This window comes from Cupressus sempervirens, chromosome 6 (genome assembly GCF_028749045.1).
Source record: "Cupressus sempervirens isolate cs-2001-9-10 chromosome 6, ASM2874904v1, whole genome shotgun sequence".
Taxonomy (NCBI): Eukaryota; Viridiplantae; Streptophyta; class Pinopsida; order Cupressales; family Cupressaceae; genus Cupressus; species Cupressus sempervirens.
In genome coordinates this window covers 66011462-66020909 of record NC_143123.1, presented here as the reverse complement: position 1 = coordinate 66020909, position 9448 = coordinate 66011462, and positions in this window count along the sequence as shown.

Here is a 9448-nt window from a genome sequence, read left to right as displayed (position 1 = left end):
ACTTCATGAAACAAGTGGATATTCTGAATGCAAAGTACTAGAAGCATTAAACACCTCTTAGGCCTCAAATTGACAGCCAGGTACACAAGCATTTAAAAGTGCCTATAGGACTTAATTTTCTTAATGATACTCAAAATCGGGGCTACAATTTTGAGCACCAACACTCACCACATAAGTGACATCTACACCATGTGTTATAATCCCAACCAAAGATAGTTTTCACAATCTATTCCACTTCTTGGTCTTGTATTCTAAAGATTTGTGCCCTTGCTTGTTGTAATTGAAGTATTTTCCTTCAAACTTGGTTTTCTTTGTGCATTCACTTGCTCTATGTCCTTGCTTGCTATAACTATAACATTTTCTACTGAATTTTGATTTACCATTGCTCCAACACTTGTTTGATGTATGCCCTATCTTTTCACAATGATTACAAGTAGGTCTTTTGTTATTTTGAGCTCCTTGATGAGATGATTTACCTTCATCTGTATAGCCTAATCTTGCTTTACCTTTGTGTTTGAATTGAGTTTGCTCATTCAAATAATTCATGCTTTCTTGAGATTCCATCATCATTTCATTGGTTTTCTTTTCAATGTTGAGATCATTCTACAATATTTCATTATCTGTTCTCAAGTTGATAATCTCTTGATTTACATAATTGAGTTGACTTATCAAATCTTCTTGTTGAAGAGATAGGTGTTGAATTTCATTGTCCTTTTCTTCTATCTGTTCAACTAGCAATCTCTTCTCTTGATTTGCTTTGTCCTTTTGTTCCATGTCTTTACACATTTTGACTGACTGAATTTCTTCTTCTATTTTTAGCTTTCTAAGTTCTTCATGAAGAGTGAGATTCTTCTCAAGTAGGTCTTTGATTGTTGCATCTCAACTTTTGTCTTGGAAAATGTCTTCAATTCTTTCTTCTACGTAGAGATTGTCATTCATATGTGTTGCTATGTATTTTCTTCTTTTCAAGGACTAAGAGAGCTACTCCTTTGTTTTCTTGAATTGTTTGATGGTCATCTACAGATCCAACTTTTCATTTTCAATAGCTTTCTCAAGTTTATACACTTCAGTTTCCTCTAATCTTTTCTTAAGCTCCTAAACTTTTGATGTGAGAACCAAATGCTATGCTAGTAATTGTTAGAAATGTATGGTGGGCCAGGTTACTAAGGGGGGTGTAAATCAGGAACCAATAAACTTTAACTTCAATTCACTAATTAATCCTCGTTAAGCTAATCTGATATAATTGCATGCATGAAAGACTAAAAGCAATAAAATATTCATAAGAGTTGACACAATGATTGGTAACCCATAAATCTTCCAAATAGAAAGTAAAATTGGGGTGGGGATGATACCCACAAGCTTTAGTACTGTAGTATAAAGTTGGTTAGTTAAGGTTTACAAATGATAACTTATGGCGATCTTCTGTGTTAGGAGCAATAAGGACTATTAGGTCCACCTTGTAAAAGGATTTGTACAATACAATGAAGCATGCACTTAGTTAGGAGATTTAGCATAAGGCTGTTAAGTCCACCTTGTTACAGGATTTGACTGACACAACTACTAGGATGAACTAGTGGCTGATCTCTTTTCTGCAACTTAGTTTGTTGATTGAGACTTCTTTGATGTAGAAATGATCACCTTGATGTGATAGATGAGACTCTACTTTTCCTTATATTACTTTTAGCCTTTTCTCTTTAATTTGCATTCATAATTTTCCTTATACTACTTGTAGCCTTTTCTCTTTAATTTGTATTCCTACTTTGTTTCATACACATACTCTTTCACACTTGGATATGACAAGATGTCTTACATATATACCAATCCAAATAATTACCTTCTAGAGTCGACTACAATACATAATTCAACAATCTTCATTGAGTCAGCTCAATGTTGTAACTTGGGTTCTGAAGACCACTAAGGTGATATTTTGATACTCGGCAACACTATCAACTTAGCAAGTTTTGGCACTCAGTTGACATTGGTGCTCGGTCCACATTGATCACTCAAGAGTAGGCATGAACTTGGTTAGCATTGAAGACTTGACAAACACTGGAGATTGTTGGAAATATAAGAGGAGTAACTAAGAGGGGAGGGGTTAATTAGTTACCAAAAAAAAATCCTAGACCCCTTAGATGTCAATACAAATCAAAACCAAACTCTGCTGAAACTGAAAAAACTGATGTTACTCGAAAATGATTGAAATATTTACTTCTTAAGATGTTTAATGTTATTAACCACAATTAACTTAGTTGAAAAAATAGAAAGCAAATAACATTAACACATATGACACTAGGATTTAACATGGAAACCCAATTTGGAAAAAACCACCAATTATAACTAGTTATTATTTTTTACTCTTCTTAAGTGAGCTCTGTTAGGAGCCAACCCTATTAGAGGTTACAAAACACACTATTAGGTGTGACCTTGTTAAAGGATTTAATAACCTTGTTAGGAATGGCCTTATTAGAGGTATTTAGACACTTCAATCTAGAAATGCCACCTTGTTAGAGGATTTGGAAAATAGTTGTTAAGCTAACTTTGTAAGAGATTTGATACATTGCTACAATTATTAGAGAATAACAATGATACAACTTGATTGCTGATGCAAATGTATTGCTAATTTTAGATCTTTGTTCTAGCTTGAATGCTTGATCCTCCTTGATCGGATAGAACTTTTTAGCTTGGTCAACTTAGGATACTCTGTTATCCTTCCAATTTGCTTCCTTGGTTTATCTTTTTAATCCCATGCTTTTCTCATCCAATCCCACAACTTGAACTTATACTTATACCTTCTGCCTTGTCAAGTCAGCTTGAATAAATTTACAAATCTTCAATATTCATCCCTTAAGTTGGCTAGACTTAACAAATAAATTCATCAAACTAAAGATGACGATTCAAGAAAATTCTTCGTTAGCCAACCCAACTCAGTCAACACTAACTCAGAAAAGACTTTCTTTAGACTTCCTTTGTTAACCATGTGAACTCAATTAATAGTACATCCTAAACTGAATTCCCTTTGGTAACTGAATGAGCTTGATTAATAATGGTTTCATGCCAACTTCTCTTTGGTGAACTCAACAGACATTGTCTTCTTGCAAAATTCCTTTGATGCTCAAGTGAGTTTGGAAAACACTATCTCTGAACTTGATTATCTCTGGAATGCTCAATAGATACTAGAAACTATCTTCATCACCCGAGTGAGTTTGACAAACACTTACTGGTAAAGACTTGACATTTTGTGTAACATCAAAGACAATATACAATTAAGCAATTATTTTCAACAATCTCCCTCTTTGGCATTGATGACAACACAACATGTCATAATACAATGAAATTTTAGAGAAAAATAAAAGCAAGGATATTATCCTTAGTTTCATTTTGATTCTCATCCATAAGAACTCTCTCTGTCAGTGTGAGCTCCTTCTATTATCAATCTCTTATTGCAATGACTATAATATCAAACTCTCCCTCTAGTTCATTATCTGTGTTTGACATCTCTGACATATATAAAAATATCTCTGATATATGACAACAAACTCTCCATATCAGAAATAAAATTTCTCTAATGTATGACAAAAGTGTCCCTCTTTTACATCTCATGCCAAAGATAGCATTCAATGATTTTTCATGTACTTGATGTACTGATTCATATGCAATCTTCCCTTTATAATACTGCATCAACTTGAATGATTTTCAACATGTTTGGTTGGTGCATCACTAAAATTTGACTAGTGAGCTTCAGATAGGGGAATGACCCCTAGCTGACCTTTTAGATACAAGAATGCATCCTTAGGTAATGGCTTGGTGAATATGTCTGCAATCTATTCTTTTGTATTCACATATTCCAATCTTACCTCCTTATCTTGCACCAATTCTTTTAAGAAATGATACTTAATTGCAATGTGCTTGGTTTTGGTATGCATCACAAGATTCTTGGAAATGTTAATTGCACTAGTGTTATCATAGAAAACAACAACCGAATCCTTAATCTCTTCCTTCATACTTGTCAAAAGTTATTTAAACCAAATATTATTTGAACAATTGACTACTATAGCAACATATTCTACTTCTGTTGTTGACTGAGAGATACAATTTTGCTTTTGCTATTGACTAAGAGATACAATTCTACTTCTTGCTTGTCTAAGATATTAGCCTCTTTCCAAGAAAGAATGATCCACCACTAGTGCTCTTTCTATCATCAATGCTTCCTACCCAATCAACATCAGTGAATGCTTTCAATTCAAAGTTGCCTCCTTTCTTATACCACAAATCATAGTCCTCAGTACCCTTTAGATACCTCATCATTCTTTTTTATTTCCATCATGTGATTTTTTTTTGGATTAGTAGAGAATCTTGCCACCATTCCAACTGCTAATGCTATATCAAGTCTTGTATGCACTACATAATGAAGTTTTTCAATCATTGATTTGTATGTAGTTTGATCTACCTCTTTTTAATCATCATCTTTGGAAAGCTTATGTCCAGTAGACATAGGTGTTCCAACTATTCTAGAATCCTCCATTCCAAACTTCTTTAGTATCTCCTTGATGTACTTTGATTGAGTAATATAGATACCATCATTCTTCTGTTGAATTTGCAAGCTAACAAAGAATTTGATCTCTCCAAACATTGACATCTTGAATTCCTTACTCATTTCATAAGAAAAAGATTTGCATAAATCATCAATTCTAGTAAACAATGTATCATCCACAAAGATTTCTGCCGACACAATCTTCTTATCGAGTCCTTCTTTGATGTATAGGTTGTTGTTGTCATTAGTTCTTTGAAAATGAATCTTTATGAGATACTTGTGTAACCTTTCATACCATGCTCTAGGGGCTTGTTTGAGACTATACAAAGTTTTTTGTAATCTGCAAACCATCTCCCTTTTGCTAGGATCAACAAAACCTTCTAGTTGCTCAATGTAGACTTCCTCTTCTAAGATTCCATTCATGAATGTTGATTTCACATCCATCTAATAATATTTGAATCCTTTGTGTGTTGCATATGCAAGGAGTGTTCTAATGCCTTCTAGTTTTGCAACAGGAGCAAAAGTTTCTCCATATTCAGTACATTCCTCTTGAGCATAACCTTGCAAACTAGCCTTGCCTTATTTCTTGAAACTTCTCCATTCCAATTCAACTTATTTTTGAATACCCATTTTGTGCCAATTACATTCTTATCCTTGGGTCTAGGAACAAGAGTCTAAGTCTCATTCCTTTCTATCTGATCAATTTCCTCATTCATTGCTTCAATCCAACTTTTATTCTCTAATGCATCTTTGTCAGATCTAGGTTCAAATTTAGTAAGAAAATATGTACCTTTTAATATCCTTCCTGTCATATTACCAACTGACATTTCCAAGCTCACAAATATTGGATCTACCACTCCTCTAATGCAACAATTCTTTTACACGCCATTTTAATGCTTTCACCCAGTCTTTTAATGCATTTGAATCATTTTGTTGCACATTCACTTATTTTGATAGTGCATTTGATTATTATTATAGTGCATTTGATCATTCTTATTGTTGGTTTGAATTTTCGCATAGTAAAATTCCTTTGTCCAGGTATAGAAATTTAGACTAGAATCCATTGATGGTGAATAGGGTTTCTAGTTAAACCTTCCATTCGCCAGCCTTTGAAATTTTTGTTCAAACCCTATGTCTCGCTCCATTCATAATTTTTCAAGTGTGAAATATTTGAAAAATCAATTTGAGTGAATATTCTGTTTTATTTTATTTTTTGTGCCCTAGAGTTACTTTTCCTCTCAGATGTCTCATCGTCTGATTTGAATAGATCTACCATTGTTGTTACCTCACTATGAAAACATGAGCACTTTTTATGTATAATGAGGTAGCGAGTGCCAAAAAGTTTATAAAATGAGACTGCAAAATGAAGACATGGTAGTCGGAGATTTGTTGGTAACCACAATTAGTCCAAGTGGCATGACAAGCAATAACTACTATTGTCAGAAGAAATTAGTAAGAGTGATGGTGATTCAATGGGTCGTTATATTTCAAGGTGCCAAGTTTTATTGAAGTTTTCAGAGCTTGCTACCTTGTTATCGAAAAAATTTGACATCTCGCTGTTAGCGTCGGTGCATGATGCCTTTTGACATATCCAGCAAGTCTAGGCTCCTTCTTTCTAAAATTGCTAGGTTCACCATGATCTTATGAATCATGGTTGGGTTCCATTGTCTATGACTTGGGTGCATTAGACTGTGACTTGGTTTCCTCTTATTGAAACTCAATCCTTTTGACTGGGATTTGGGTCCTTCTGATGACTCAGGTTGCACTTGCTACAACTTGGGTTGAACTAGATATTTTAGGGACTCAGGTGGTGAAGGTTGTTGATTTCCACTTGCTTGAATATTAGGTACAGTGTTAGGCTTGTAGTGAACAAAGTTTATGTAATCTTCAGGTTCCTTACTGCGTTGTTCTTCTTTCCTTTTTACAAACTCATCAATCTTCACATGTGTACTTTTTATAATTTTATGAGTAGATAGATTTAGACATTTATATGCTTTGCTCTTATTGGGATATCCCAAAAATATACCTTCATCACTTTTCACATCAAATTTTCCTTTTCTAGACTTCTTCATAAAATAACATTTACTACCAAATACTTTGAAGTAACACCCATTAGGTTTATAGCCATACAATAATTTAAAAGGTCTTTGATTTGAATCCTTTATCAACTAAACTCGGTTCAAGGTATGAACTACAGTTTTGATTACTTCCTTCCAGTATTTGATAGCAACATTCTTCTCTATCATTAGGGTCCTTGCACAATCCATGATTGATCTATTCCTTCTTTCAACAATGCCATTTTGTTAAGGTGTGCTAGGTGCAGACACTTGTCTTTTGATTCCTCTTTCATTACATAATTCATTAAATCCATTATAAATTAATTCTCCTCCTTTATCTGATCTTAAACATTTTAGTTTCTTTCTCCACTCTAGCCAGATACCATTTGAACTTTTGAAAAGCTTCTAATTTATCCTTCAAATACATAATAGTCATCATTTTAGAATAATCATCAACAAATAAAATAAATTAATTATCTCCTATGTAACTTTCTATGCCAATAGGTCCACAAAGGTCTGTGAGAGCTAGCTCCAACACTTCTTCAGAATGATAGTTTTTTCTTTTAAAACTTGTCTTTCCCATCTTACCAATTTGACAATTCTTGCACATGCCCATGTTAGGTTTCTTCAAGCTTGGAATGCCTCTAACCCTTTTGTTGTTGCTTATGTTTACCAAGTTATCAAAATTCACATGACATAACCTCTTATGCCATAACTAGCTTTCTTCTACTTGAGTAATGAAACATGAACTTCCATTAAGATCTAGCTAGAATATGTTACCTTTTGTTTACTTGCTAGTCCCAACTAGATTTCCTTTCCCATCCAGCAGATTGGCCTTTCCATTCATGAATTCTACCTTGAATCCAATATTATTCAATTGAGCCCCACTAAGTAGATTATAATTCAGTCCTTCAACCCAATAAACATTATCACATCTGAGACCATTGGTTAGTGCAATGCAACCTTTACCTTTCACATAACATGGTTCATCATTGCCAAATCTAACACTTCCACCATCATAGTGCACCAAGTTTTCAAATTTAGATTTGTCACTAGTCATATGGTGAGAACAACCACTATCAATAATCGATGTATTATTCTTACTAATATGTGAGATAAGTGCCATCTTATCATTATCATCATCTGATTCATCTTTAACAACAATGTAGACCATTTCATCTTCTTCTTCACTACTATCAAAATCTTTAGCAATGTAACAAGATTTCTTACCTTTTTCCTTGTAGTCCTTGTAGATTTTGAAGTCCTTCTTGCCCTTGTACTTATCATTCTTCTTTTCTTCTTTTCCTTCTCTATTTGGACACCTTGTTGCTGTGTGACCAACTTCTTCACAAGAAAAGAAGATCAAAGGAATTTTGCCTTTATACTTCCCTTTGCCCTTGGGAAATCTTCTTGCAAGTAATGCTTCAATGACTTCAAGATCTTCATTAGAAACATCTTCATCCTCATGTCAGATTGCTTTTTAGATTTTGCAGCTTTCTTCTTGAGTGATAGCTTGGCTTGAAATGCAGACTCAACGTTGCTAGAGTTAGGAACATAGTTATTATAGTTATCTAATGCAAAATTTGTCAACCTTCCCACTATTGCATCTAATGTTATATCATTCTTGGGATTGCATATCATCTCTTTAATTGTTGAAACTATAATTACATATATAGGAAGAAGTGTTCTAAGAACCTTGCTTACCACTGTCTCATCTTCTATCTTTCCTCCCAAGACTCTAATTACACACACACTGGCTTTGATTCTATCACTATATTTTTCAATGTTCTCATCTTCTCTCATCTTGATTTGATCAAATTGACCTCTGAGACTTTTTGCCTCAAATCTCCTCACATTATCATCTCCTCCATAGATGGCTTTCAACTTGATCCATATCTCATGAGCAATATCATAGTTTTTGACTTCATCAAATTCAACATAGCTGAGAGTTGAAGCAATATCAATCATCATAATGTTATGATTCTTCTTTTTTATAATTTCTTTAATAGTCATAGTTCTAGTAGGTGCCACATACTTGGTGTCTAGGTACTTTAGGCTCGAGTCTCCAATGGTTGCCAAATGTAATTCATGAGTTCCTGCCATACCTTGAAGTTATCTTTGTTTAGCTTAGGGATCTCCCTCATGGAGGACATCTCGATCTTTAGCTTAGGTCCTTGAAACCTTTTTTCCAAGAACCAAAAGATCTAATACCAAATTTTGGAAATATAAGAGGAGTAATTGAGAGGGGAGGGGTAAATCAATTACCACAATAGTAAATCCCAGATCCCGTAGATGTCAATACAAATCAAAACCAAACTCTGTTAAAATTGAAAATACTATTGTAACTCAGTTAGCCCTAAATCACTCAGCAAACACTAAGAATCTCTGTTACTCGAGAATTACTAAAATATTTACTTCTTAAGATGTTTAATGTTATTAACCATAATTAACTTGGTTGCAGAAACAAAAACTAAATAATATGAACACATATGACGCCAGGATTTAATGTGGAAACCCAATCTAGGAAAAACCACCAATTACAACTAGTTATTGTTTTTCACTCTTCTAAAGTAAACCTTGTTAGGAGCCAACCCTATTAAAGCTTACAAAAAACACTATTAGGTGTGACCCTATTAAAGGATTTAATCACCTTGTTAGGAGTGGCCTTGTTAGAGGTCTTTAGACACTTCAATCTAGAAATGCCACCTTGTTAGAGGATTTGGCAAATAGTTGTTAAGCCAACTCTATTAAGAGATTCGATACACTACTACAGTTATTAGAGAGTACCAATGATACAACCTGATTGCTGATGCAACTATATTGCTGATGCGACTGTATTGCTGATTTTAGATCTCTATTC